General features: G+C 35.0%; 2 pseudogenes; one reads left to right on the plus strand and one right to left on the minus strand.

The window, feature by feature from the left end:
* Positions 1-1,956: 1,956 nt before the first annotated feature.
* Positions 1,957-5,061, minus strand: LOC147411699 (calcium-transporting ATPase 12, plasma membrane-type pseudogene; annotated as a pseudogene).
* Positions 5,062-10,643: 5,582 nt separating this feature from the next.
* LOC147411700 (putative calcium-transporting ATPase 13, plasma membrane-type pseudogene) lies at positions 10,644-11,864 on the plus strand (annotated as a pseudogene).
* Positions 11,865-14,335: the final 2,471 nt, after the last annotated feature.

A 14,335-nucleotide genomic window follows, 5' to 3' on the forward strand; every position in this document is an offset into this window, starting at 1 on the left:
TATCTCATCAATTTAAAGTTGAGAGATTTATCCAACAACCTATCTATTGCATTTTTATTACGACATTTTCTTTGAAGTTCTTGTAAGTTACAATTCCAAAGGAACCTTACTTTCTCAAATTTTTTTATTTAACAAATCTTGAAATGAGACCCACATCATTTAAAAAAATTAAATAATTACAATTTTTTTTTTTTTCATTTTTTTATATATCAAATTCTTAGTATATCCTCTTTCTTCTCAATGCTTAAAATATTTTAAAAATATATATTTTTGGGCTTGATCCACTATTTTAGAAGAAATAATCATTGTTAAGAAGAGAAAGAGGACATGATAAGTATTTGATTTAAAGAATTAAGAATATTATAAGCATTTAATATTTTAAAATAATGTGGATTACATCCAAGGTTTGTTAAGTAACAGACTTTATAAAGTAAGGTTCCCTTGAACTTTTAAGACTCCAAGGAAGTTTTCGTAATAAAAATATAATAGTGTAGCTTGCACAATAAATTCTCTTTGAAGTTTTTGGAAAATATTTTCCTTACTAAATTTAAAAAGGAAAGTTATTTGATCGCATCATCTTGTGGCACCTAAATATATGATTTTATGCCATAATACTGTAGAAGCCAAAATTCTAAGAAATTAATAAATAAAAAAAATAAAAAAAAACCGTTGAACTTTAATTTAAATTTGGGAGTTTGGTGGTCATTTATTTTCAATACCTTGGATTAAGTTAAAAAGAGAGAAGTTTTTTTTCTTTTAATGTGAGTTTTCCCAAGAAATTTAGAAGGTCGTGGTGTTCAATTTCAAATGTGACTATACATATGGGCTCAACCACCCCTAGTAAGATTTAAAAGTTGGTAAGTGGCACAAAGTTTTAACCATTGATTTCCAATAAATAGATGTGTTAGTTTTTAAAGAATAAAATATAATACGAACGAAAAATAAAATCACATACTTGCCTTTTAAGGAGATAGAGGATTTGAGATAATCATTATGTTTTCAAATTGATGACATGCCGTTTGAATCTTCCTTCATCAACTAATGAAAAATGACTAAAATGAAGTAAAAATTCTTAGATTCCTAAAATTGGTATTTTAACCTTTTAGATGTGATGATGATAATGATGACAAATATGGTGATGAAATATGACTGGTGGTAGCAATAATGATATGAGGGTATTGATATTATTTGCAATATAAAACTTGAATTTTATAAGAAAAAATGAAAAATATGATCACTTTTTTAAGAATAGAAATTCAAATAGAGTGTTTGTTTTATTGTTGTTTAAAGTTTTTGTACCCATGTGACAAACTCAATCAATTATATTACCTATAAACGGTTTCCTCTAGATACATTTTTTTATGGGGAAGTGCAATTGTGTATATCAAGGAGTATAGATCTATGGTTACCAACTACTTGTCATGGTAGTCGATTGAGTTTGCAACTATGATAATCAGAATTCTTTTGAAAATTACTATAAAAAAATTACATATTACCAAAGACTCTATGTTTTTGCTTTTCACTCTCTTAAGGGAAAGCCAATAAACTTAAGATAAGAGATGTGCTTTTTGGGCACACGTGTACACGGATATTCTATTCCTTTACATGAGCCCTAATTCTTTTTTTTTTTTTTTTAATAAGTAATATTTCATTCAATAGCAGCACTAGGCCTGTCGAGGTGACCAGTCTAGTAAAACCTTACAAATATGACATTACTCGCGCGAGATACATCAGATCCCATCCCAATTATACATAAAATCCTCGAAGAAAATCCCCCTAAACTCTTTATATACCTTGGACCAATAAAAAATAAGACCCAAGATAGATATAATCGTATCTGTACAGTCTTTATGAGCCCTAATTCTAAACTAACTAAGATGAGCCCTAGTGGAAGAATCCCTGATGATAGGAAGTTTGAGCTTAGATTCGGATGTCGAGGGAACAGAAGGTGGTGTACTAATGAACAATGTGTGAACCAAGTGAACCATTAGACCTGTTTGCAGGGAAACCTGGTATGCACTTCACGGTCGAATCAATCAGAGATGAAACAACCGCACTTAAGATACACACCAGCCATTGTTCCCAATTTAACTTCACAGTACCAACAAGATTTTCTGCGAATTCCAACACCACTACCTGAGAAACAAAAGAGGCCCCCACTGCCACCAGAAACCAACGATTCTCAAGGATTCCCATAAACACATTCTTCTTCTCCAGCTCTCTTGAATTGAACTGATTGAAAACCTGACAAAGAACGAAAGTATTGAAGATCAAGGTGTTCTTAACCTCCTTAGTCATTCCTGGAAGGGCGTCTCCCTTAAACTGAAAGGTTACTAAAACCGTGATCTGGTATAAAGCCTGAGCAGTTATGTTCCTCCACATGGCCTTTGTGATGAGTGGTTCGGTTTGAGGTATGGGTGCCACCTCCATTAGTGTCTGCGTTTGTTGGTCTGTCAGCAACGCTAGTGCACCAAAAGTGCCCACAGTCAGATTCACGCCAAACAACTGTAGTGTTGTAATTGGGGCATCACCCAGGGAGACTGTTGTGATAGAGTTTATCAATAACCCAGCAATGGTCATGGTGAGCTGAAGTTGGATGAACTTCCGAATGTTTCTATAAGCACATATCCCTGACTTGAAGACAGTGGCCACAGAAGCAAAACTACCATTCAAGATGATAATGTCAGAATTCTCTTTTGCTGTTTTGGAGCATTGAGTCCCCATTGAGATTCCTATGTCGGCTTCTTTTAGTGCTGGAGCGTCACTTGTCTTAGTTCCAGTAACTGCAACTAAATACCCTTTTTGTTGCAAGCACTTTACCATGAGAAGCTTGTCAGAGGGGAGGACGCTTCCAATCACCCGTATCTGATCTACCATTTCCACCCTCTCTTTTTCTGATAAGTTCCGGAATTTTTCACCTTCAAGTACCGCTGTGTCTAAGTCTCGGTCAGGCACAAGGATTCCACAATCAATAGCTACAGCCCTTAGCATGGTCAAATCTTCTGCAGACACTAGTTTGATGCTAACTCCAGCATGCATTAAAGCTGCCACTATGCTTCTTGCTTCTGGCTTGAGACCTACTACCCCTAACAAGATCAAGTCTTCTTCTTGAAGTACATCATCATCATTTTCGCAATAGCCATTATCTTTGTCAATTTTTTTGTAAGCAAAGGCAATGGATTGATGACCTTTTGTAGCCATATCTCCAATAATTCTGTCAAACATCAACCGTTTCTGTTGGTCCATTTTTTTAATCCCCTCACTGTTGTAGTAATATGAACACATAGCTAGAATCTCCTCTCCAGCTCCTTTCCAATGCAGATGGATAGTCTTTTCGGTGCCTCCATTCTTCCTCATCAACATCCCGCTTCGGTTCCTATCTGAGTTCAATGCTTTTGGGTTGAGAATGACGCGAGTTTTCTTCAGAAGCTCCATATCCATGCCCAACGTCATCTTGGCCCAAGGAAGGAGTGGGTCCTCCATTGGGCTACTAAAAGTTCCTGGGACAAGAACGGGTGTGCCGACTCCTTCATGTAGCACTTCGAGGACTTCTGGGGTTAATGAAGAGATGACCTCTTTACTGATAGCTTCTTCACCAAACCAAAAGGTATCGACCTCCATCTTGTTGGATGTTAGGACCCCAGTTTTGTCCGTGCAGATTGTTGTGATCGAGCCCATGTTGACACAAGTTGATAAATCCTCAACGATAACATGATCAACGGACATCCTCTTTTTCCAACAGCAGAGGGAAAGGGAAACGAAAAAAGGCAATCCTTCCTGCACTCCCACCAAAAATACTGTGAGCAAAGTTGTCAAAATACTAGCCGTCCCTTTTGGTTTTATGACAAGTCTCTCCATGGACTTCATCAAACCCCCAATTGGAGTTGTTTTGCCCTTGAGGTCTGGGTACCCATTCTCATCGTTTTCTTGTTTTCCAAACAAGTAACGGAGGATCAACACTACAAGGATGAAGACTGCGAAGATCAAACCAACGTACTGCACATACGAATTTAGTTTGTCAACCCTACGTTGTAGCGGTGTCTTCTTGTGGGGATCATGTGTTACTGTTTTCATTGTCTCACCCCACACAGTGTTGGTGCCCACTGACGTAACAAGCATCCGAGCAGACCCATTGACCACCTTTGATTCAGAGAACAAAAATGGGCTCTCATCTCCAACAGTTGTTGTTGAGTCTATTTCCTCATCCACTTGCAAGGGACCACCGTCTAAGAACAAACCATCGGCTGGAACCTTATCACCAATCTTTAGACATACTACATCACCCACCACAATATCAGATATTAAGATCTGGTGCAAACATCCATCTCGCTGAACATCGATTCCTGGTGTGTTCATTTTCAGCCACTTCCTCCACTTTATGGCACGGCGATAGTTACTTAGTGAAGTGATAGTAACCAGCACAAAAACAGCGACAAATATGGTGGCTCCATCATACCACCCATCTTTTCCGCCTTCTTTCTGAATACCTGCACCGAGGGATAAGGTCGCACAACACAGGAGGAGGAAAATTGTCCAATCTTTTGAAGCTTTGACAATGTAGTAGAAGAAGCTTTTTGCAGGAACTGGTGGTAGGCAGTATATGTTTCTACCATAAACGTCTTGTCGGTGACGAATTTCTTCAGGGTTGCTACAAATTCCATTATCTAAATTGGTATCAAGTGCTACTGCAATCCCTTTAACTCCTCCGAATTCACAAAGACAATCCAGATTCTTCTCCTTAACGATCATAGTGAGGCTTTCTACATTGATACTGGCAGAGAAGGGCTGCTGGGGATTATTGATGTTGCTGTTTTCAGGGATGTCGATGGTGATGTCTGCCCGAGTGGGAGTGGATTGAGCTACTTCTCCAGCATCAGCATCATGGGTTTGTAGAGTGGTATAAGACGGAGACGGCTGTGCGAGAGTCAGAGTCCGTTTCTTAGCATTAACAGCGATGGAAATAAGAATGTCGCGGGCATGGAGGACCAAGAAAATCTGCCGCCATCGGTAGAAAGGGGACGGGGAAGGCCTGTTAAGGAGAACAATTTGGGTGGTTGTCATGAACAATATCTCTAGTTAATGTCAAAGTTACAGAAGAGGTTGTGAGTGTGATGCTAACAACAATGAATTGTGAAAAACAATGGAGTTCAAAGAAAGAGAGAAATACTGGGGTTGGGTGGGAATGATTAGGTTATTGAACGCCTTGGATATATATATATAGTGTGGAAGATGGAGGAATGAGGATGAAACTTCTTCGTAATTTAAGAATTGACTTAAATAGTGGACTCGTTGACCTCTATATAGAAAGTGAGTAGGGAAACGCAGCTGTTACCGACATTAATTATGTCAGATATAAACTTGCAACTTATTTATTTTCTTGGAAGCTAACTAATGATTACATGACGTGAGCATTTTACTGTCAATTTGCATTCCACATGTGAATGCATGGTTGTGACGCACACTTGCTACAAATGGAAATTATATCACTTCTTCCTATGTTTTTAATTTTCAGAAGCTTCTAAGCCCATTATAGTGTGTACTTTTGCGCTTTCCTGGAAAAGGACAGTCAATCATACCTGACCCATTAAACACGACACCGTTATGTCTCAGACCCAAGTAAGTTTCAAACTCACTAATTTTGTGTTATTTTTGAGTTGTATTGATGGATCATGTTAAGATTGCCACCTATATCTAATATATGAATTTTGAATCATTTTTCAAAAAGGACAAGTATACTGATTTTCTCAAAATGTTTTGTTTAAAACGGTAAGGAAGCCATTTTTTTAAAAATGGGTTTTGTTGACATGTGCCCTAAAATAACAAGTTAAGATGCATTAAAAACACCACACAAAATTTACTACCTAAAATGCCTTTAAAAAAAAAATTCTTATCAAAAATACCCTCAAATGCTTATTTTCTAGATGTATTTAATGCATCTTAACGTGTGTCCTTAGGGCATACATTAACAAAATCTCAAAACTTGACGTAGAGATGAGTAGTTTAGGAATCATGGATTATTTCATTCTAGTAGATGGTATGCGAAAATGCACATGTATTACAAAAATGATTACGCATTATATACACCTTGAAAATTAAATGTCCAGCCAAAAATATTGCTCAAAAGTTTTTTTTTTTTAATACCAAAATATCCTAAGTGCTTATTTTCAAGATGTATGTAATGCACTTTACTGTGTGCCCCTTTACAAGACCCTATGAAAATTAGGATTTCTCTATGATTAAATTTTGTATAACTATTCTGAAAAATGTTTCGAAATAGATAATCTAACTTTTTATCATTTGACATATTGTTAGAATCTTTTTATAATTTAATATATTAAGTTAGTTATTTTAAAATTAACATAATCAAAGGTTATCTTGATAATTTTGGAAGACTAACTATCATAGGGGAGTATAATTATATATTGTAAGAACTATGTACAATTTAATTATTAATAAAGATGATTTTGAAGATAATATAATAAAACAAAATTTTGCCATTTTAAGTTGCTAAATAAGGTGTTTATGGGGCTCTGGGATTGTAATTTTGTTTATTTTGACAATAATAAGGTTCAATGTCAATGGGGGGGCGTTTTTTATCTTCCAAATTTTTTATGTCAATGAACATCTATTTGGCCTTTAGATTTCTCTCAATTATTTCAGTTTAATTGAAAGTATAACAATGTATCAAAGTCATGATTGATTCCAATTATACGATCTAATCGATCAAGGCCCTTGCTTCCACTACTCATACTTATTAGTATGTCTTTTCTTTTTTCATTAATAATCCTATCTTTTTTTTTATGCCACATTTTATGAACATCATAAATGCATTCTATTTGAGCTGCTTGAGTTTGTTGTAATTATCTTGCTGTGGATGTAATTCTCTAATTGCTGTGCATGTATAATTTAATTATTAATTAAGAAAATTAAATCCAAGTTTGCTCGAGATTTGAATCTGGATCTATTATAACAATGGTCATCTATTTGGGTTCTCAACGTATCTCAAAAAATTGAATGTCAATATCATTCAATCCTCCATCTTCATATTCTTCCCATACTTAAATTATTTCTTAATAATTTGCTTATCCTAAAATTTTATTTACTTAAGTAACCTTAAATAAAAACTAGTTGAAATAATTATTATTAAATGTCGTCATTTTTGTTATTCATGCAAAAGCCAAAAGGGAGGGTCCCACTAATTGACTGAAACTAAAATAATTGAGGTTGCAGAAATTAGAGAACTGGGTGCGATTCATGTAGTAACACGTGGCAGTTTTTCATTTGATGAATATTCCAAGCCTCAAATGTTCCATATGAGTCATACTTGAAGTTTAATGGATTGTCAACGTCTCATATTGTTAGTTATCAGATAGTCAGGAGTGGCGGCCATTATTGCGTATCTGATGTTAAGCTATCAATAGTGATTCACTGTAAAAAGTATCCAAATGGGCGGCTGATATGGGTCGTGGGAGAAGAAATTGGATTATAAAATTTAAATCAAATATCACATTTAAGTTGTTGGATTGGATCAACAGCAGCTAAAATCCAATAAGAGATAAGCAAGCGGACCGACCAAGAAATTGTTGAAAAGTTCAACAAATCGATTTTGAAACCTCCAAATTCAATGGATCTTGGGTTACTTACTTGAGGGGTCACAATTTCTTATTATTTACGAGGGAATGTAAAAAAAGGAAATATCCTTTTTAAATAGTTCTATTAAAACATGGTTTAAATGCCTTAATTTTTCTTACAAAAATCTGTTATCTTCACGATCTTCAACTTGTATGGTAAATTATTTTTAACTTATCTTCAATCTATCATTTTAAAAAATTATATCTTGTTCTTAAGATTTAAACAGTGAAGATGATAATAAATGATTTTTATTTTAAAGATAGAGTTGATGATGATTAATTTTGGGAAGAATACTGAAGGTAGGATACGCTAATAAATTACTAGTAAATATAGAGTACCAATGGAGTTTAATTGGTAATTAGTATAAAAAAAAAAAAAAAAGAATTATTTGACTTATCACCCTCAAATTTAGTAAATTCAACATACCTCGCTATAAAATGATTTTAAGCAATTTGACAGAAGTTTCCAAAAACTGCCGTCCCACATGAGACGAGTGATTGAAAAGAAAATAAGTAAAAAATTCAAAAAACATGAGTAAGGCTAGCCTCACTAACTTAGTAAGATTTGAAATCTTCCTAAGGGTTGTTGAACTCACTTTGTGGCATCCAAGAACAGAATCAGATGGCATAGGGATCTGAGTTTTCTATGAAATCTATAAGGTTGTGTTGGATTCATTTATTTAAGATGCATTAAATACATCTAAAAAATAAATATTTCAGAATATTTTTGATAAGATTTTTTAAAAGCATTTTAGGTAATAATTTTTGTGTGGTGTATTTAATGCATCTTAACGTTTTGCCTTGGGGACGGGTTAACAAAATCCATTTAAAAAAATAAAAAAAATTGGCTACTTTGTCGTTCTAAACAAATATTTTGAGAAAATAAGCGTACTTACCTTCTTTGAAAAATATTCCAAAATACATATATCTTATACGGGTAGCAATTTTGACACGATCCACGAACACGACTTGAAGTCGTTGCATTGAGTTCTATTTTTGACATAATCACGTAATCATTACTTAGCTTCCAAGAAAAGAAAAAAAAAATTACAAGCTTATACCTGAGAGGAGTAAGGTCGGCAAACAGCTGTGTTTCCGAACTTTATTTCTATACAGAGGGCCATGAGTCAACTATTAAGTCAATTCTTATAAATTACAAAGAAGTTTCCTCCTCATTCCTCCCCCCTCCCCCTTCCTCAATCACCAATCATTCCCATCCAACCCTAGTATTTCTCTCTTTCTTTGAACTCCATTGTTTTTCACAATTCATTATTGTTAGCATCACACTCACACCTTCTTCTGTAACTTTGACATTAACTAGAGATTTAGTTCATGACAACCACCCAATTGGAAATAAGAATGTTGCCGTCATGAAAACGAGAAGACGATGAGAATGGGTACCCAGACCTCAAGGGAGAAAAAACTCCAATTGGGGATTTGATGAAGTCCATGGAGTGACTTGTCATAAGACCAAGAGGGACGGTTAGTATTTTGACAACTTTGCTCACAGTATTTTTGGTAGGAGTGCAAGAAGGGTTGCCTTTTTTCATTTCCCTTTCCCTCTGCTGTTGGAATAAGAGGATGTCGGTTGATCATGTTATTTTTGAGGATTTATCAACTTGTGTCAACATGGGCTCGATCACAACAATCTGCACCGACAAAATTGGGGTCCTAACATTCAACAAGATGGAAGTCGATACCTTTTGGTTTGGTGAAGAAGCTATCAGTAAAGAGATCATCTCTTCATTGACCCCAGAAGTTCTCCAAGTGCTACATGAAGGAGTCGGCACACCCGTTCTTGTCCCAGGAACTTTTAGTAGCCCAATGGAGGACCCACTCCTTCCTTGGGCCAAGATGACGTTGGGCATGGATATCGAGCTTCTGAAGAAAACTCGCATCATTCTCAACCCAAAAGCCTTGAACTCAGATAGGAACCGAAGCGGGATGTTGATGAGGAAGAATGGAGGCACCAAAAAGACCATCCATCCGCGTTGGAAAGGAACTCGAGAGGAGATTCTAGCTATTGTGTTCATATTAGTTAAAATAAATGTTGATTAATATTTATTTAAAATTGATTCAAATAAAATTAATTTAGTTTGTTTTAAAATGATATTTGAAAGTTACTTTATGATTGGGGTATTTTTTTGTTAAAGAAAAGTAACTATTTTTTTTTTAAGAATATTTTTATTGGTTGATATCTTTTCATATGGATTGAAGTTTGTAAAAGTTCTTTTTGACTCATTTTTCAAATATTTTGTAAATCCCACATTGCTTTCTAAATGTTTTGGAGGAGTTTTTAAACCCTATAAATAAAAATCTATTCTCAACTCTTTCTTCATTCCAAAGACTCTTTCTTTGAGAGTTCCTAATGGCTTCTAGTTATATGAAAATTTAATAATTCTTTTTATTTATATATATAATATAAAATAAGAAAGAGAGAGAGAGAGAGAGAGAAATTAAATATTTAATAGGGTCCGTCCAATTTTGGATAGGCACCAAGATCGATCCGAAAGGTGTCGAAGGGGCCTACAAGATGCTTAACGGATTCATTGATCCGAATAGGTGCCTAGTAGTTCCAATGGATTTCATACCTATTGAGATTATTTAACCATTTACGAATGGATGTGACTTTTGTAATTATTATCTATTTATGGAGATCAATTCTGTTAAAATATATAATTCAAATTCAAAAAATTTCTACAAAAAGAGGCATTCATGTATCCGAGATTCTGTGTAATAGATTTTTTCAAAATAATTCAAATTTTGAGAAAATATATAGTTGTGATAGAACTGGGCTCTGTTGTATCCTGAAGACAAGTTCGCCAGCAACCCATCTGCATCTTCGTGTTAAATCGGAGTGGGGGCGTCTATTGTTTATAAGACAACATAGATTACTACGTGCTTCAGAGCAATTTTTTCAAGTTCTATTTTTTCTAACAACTACAATAGTGAAGGGATTAAAAAAATCATGGACCACAGAAACGGTTGATGTTTGAGAGAATTATTGGAGATATGGCTACAAAAGGTCTTCAATCCATTGCCTTTGCTTACAAAAAAATTGACAAAGATGATGGCTATTGTGAAGATGATGATGATGTACTTCAAGAAGAAGACTTGATCTTGTTAGGGGTAGGACGTCTCAAGCCAGAAGCAAGAAGCATAGTGAAAGCTTTAATACATGTTGGAGTTAGCATCAAACTAGTGTTTGCAGAAGATTTGACCATGCTAAGGGCTGTAGCTATTGATTGTGGAATCCTTGTGCCTAACCGAGACTTAGACGCAGTGGCACTTGAAGGTGAAGAATTCCAAAACTTATCAGAAAAAGAGAGGGTGGAAATGGTAGATCAAATACGGGTGATTGGAAGCATCCTCCCCTCTGACAAGCTTCTCATGGTAAAGTGCTTGCAACAAAAAGGGCATCTAGTTGCAGTTACTGGAACCAAGACAAGTGACGCTCCAACACTAAAAGAAGCCAACATAGGAATCTCAATGGGGACTCAATGCTCCAAAACAGCAAAAGAGAATTCTGACATTATCATCTTGAATGGTAGTTTTACTTATGTAGCCACTGTCTTCAAATCAGGGATATGTGCTTATAGAAACATTCGGAAGTTCATCCAACTGCAACTCACCATGATCATTGTTGGGTTATTGATAAACTCTATCACAACAGTCTCCTTGGGTGATGCCCCAATTACAACACTACAGTTTTTTGTCGTGAATCTAACCGTGGGCACTTTTGGTGCACTAGCTTTGCTGACAAACCAACAAACGCAGACACTAATGGAGGTGGCACCCATACCTCAAACCGAAACACTCATCACAAAGGCCATGTGGAGGAACATAACTGCTCAGGCTTTATACCAGATCACGGTTTTAGTAACCTTTCAATTCAAAGGAGAGACCCTTCCAAGAATGACTAAGGAGGTTAAGAAAACCTTGATCTTTAATACTTTTGTTCTTTGTCAGGTTTTCAATCAGTTCAATTCAAGAGAGCTAGAGAAGATGAATGTGTTTATGGGAATACTTGAGAATGGTTGGTTTCTGGTGGCAGTGAGGGCCTCTTTTGTTTCTCAGGTAGTGGTGGTGGAATTCGCAGAAAGTCTTGCTGGTATTGTGAAGTTAAATTGGGAACAATGGCTTGCGCGTATCTTAAGTGCGGTTGTTTCATGTCTGATTGATTCGGCTGCTAAGTGCATACCAGGTTTCCCTTTAAAGTTTAAACAGGTCTAATGGGTCACTTGGTTCACATATTGGGTTCATTAGTACAACACCTTCTACTCCCCTGACATCTGAATCTCATCTCGAACATCCTCTCATCAAGGATTCTTCCACTCAAGTCTCATTTTAGCTAATCCAAAAGTTATGTATGAAACTGTGACTATCATAGTAGGTAGTTCGTTGCATGTGGTGTTGGATTAATGTGGGATTTATCCAAATGTTTGAATGTAAGTAAAAGCGAAAGTTAAAGTGAAAGTAAAAAAGTGAAAATAAGAGGTAAAGTGGTTTGTTTATAAGTTGTGGTGTAAAATTTTAGTCACACATCGGATAAAAACATCTAAAGAGTGAACTCTTATATTGAAGCTCTCAATATAATAAAGTGTGAGAGAGATATAAGTAAAGCTCACTCGCAGATGAGAGCTCATGGGTTCTAAAAAGGATTTGGAGCCATTGGTCCGAAAAAACTTAGTGTGCTTGTGTGCACATACGTTACACGCACAAGGGGGTGCAAACCTCACGTGGCTGCGCATGAAAGGCCCACATGGCATGTGTGGTTTGTTTTTTTATTCCGAGGACATCAGATCTACAGTTTTCAAGATTGTCACGTCAGGTAAAGTTGATTGAGTATGCCACATGCTTAAGTCAGATTATCATTATTTCGTTTAATATATAAAGAGTCGTTTTAGACATTGGTATGCACAAAACCATAGATGGTTCTCACTTGTATCTTAATGAAAAACACCAATGGTTATGTACTCATCCATGCCAACAATGTGTGAAACGAGGTCAATTTCAATGTTACTGCAGTATTTTCCATATATGAATTAGGTCACTATGAATATAATATTAAAAAAAAGTTATTTTGATAATTTTAGAAGAATACTAATACAAGGGAGTGTAATTTTATATTGTAACAATTTTTTATAGCTTATAATTATTAATTAATATGATTTTGAAGATAACATAAAATAAAGTTGTCTGTCATTTTAGATAATTAAATGGGAAATACTGTAGTGACTTCGTTGGACACCGAGTTCAACTCTACGTTAACGTGGTAATGTGCAAACAACCATGGATTTCTTTCCTTGTATTTCAAGGAAAGAAATGTATTTATGGGGTTGTGGGATTGTAATTTTGCTCATTTTGACAAAAATAGCCTTTGACAACAGTAAAGGTTCAATGTAAATGTGGGATGTTTGGTCTTCCAAATATGGGTGTCACCTTTTTGGCCTTTAGATTTCTCTCAATTATTTCAGTTTGATTGAAAGTCTAATATGGTATCAAAGTCCTTATCAATTCCAATTATGCAATCTAGCCGATCATCACCCCTTGCTTCTCCTATTTATATTTCACTATATTTTTTCTTTCCTTCTCTATCTGCTTGTCTTTATTTTCGTCAATATTCCACTTTTTTTATGTCATATTTTCAATCTCTTGCAACATTATAAATGTATTCAATTTGATGATCTTCACTTTCATCATTCAATCTCCATTGAGAAATTATCAAGTCACGTGATCAATTAAATGTTTTTGGGAGAAATCACGACAGAATTGATCTAGTGGGTCACTGTTTTCAATCGATTCCAAGATGAACAGCTTGTGGCAAAGGTGAACTTAATAGACAAGCGTGGCAATCACTAACAGCATGATTTGGACGTTAAATTTTCAAAGATGCATGTGTTGTCTAAATTTACGCACGCAAGTATACGTATCGAAACAAGTAATAAAGTGATAAGAAAGTATCGTTCCCACGGAGACTAAATACCAATTTATTGCTAATTACCAATTTATCTCACTCTAATTTTATCCAAACAAAAGTAAAAATAGGAATTAAAACTAAACAAGAAAACTAACAGAGAAAATAAACTTGCAGATTTAAAATCAATGAGTGATAAAATCTAGGTTTATAATTTCCCCCAAACAATCCACTTGATTTAATTCTCCTTCCCTCTATGATAAATTAATCCACTATGCTTGTCATCCAAGAACACTAAATTCTCTACAAGCCTCTTCCGATGGTCATGTAAAAATACCCTTCTAGACTAATTCCCTATATGCCTATGAGAATCAAATCAAGAAGAATTCATTAAGAATAAATTCTCATAAGGAATGCACATGCAACCTGAGTATATTCCTATCTCAAATTAGCATATGTTAATCTATCTAGATCATGAACACAAAATAAGTCTGCCGATATTATTAAGATTCACCAAATCAATTCAATCAATGATCAGTTAATCAAATCACATTAAACATTGGATAGAATAAATAATCACATGTGGGATCATAGAAGAAAGAAAGAAAACTAATCAAATGTCATGAATGGGTTCCATTATAACCCTAGAATAGAAATTAGTTTTTCATTGAAAAGAAAACAAAATCACAAAAGTATTTAGTCATTCTTAGATTACAAAATTAAGAGAAGAGTTAAAGTTAAAGAAGATAAAACTCAAGAGCCGATCTTCAATTCCCGTCCTCCTTCT

Source organism: Akebia trifoliata, chromosome 1, assembly GCF_017979445.1.
Source record: "Akebia trifoliata isolate Shusen 1 chromosome 1, ASM1797944v1, whole genome shotgun sequence".
Classification (NCBI taxonomy): domain Eukaryota; kingdom Viridiplantae; phylum Streptophyta; class Magnoliopsida; order Ranunculales; family Lardizabalaceae; genus Akebia; species Akebia trifoliata.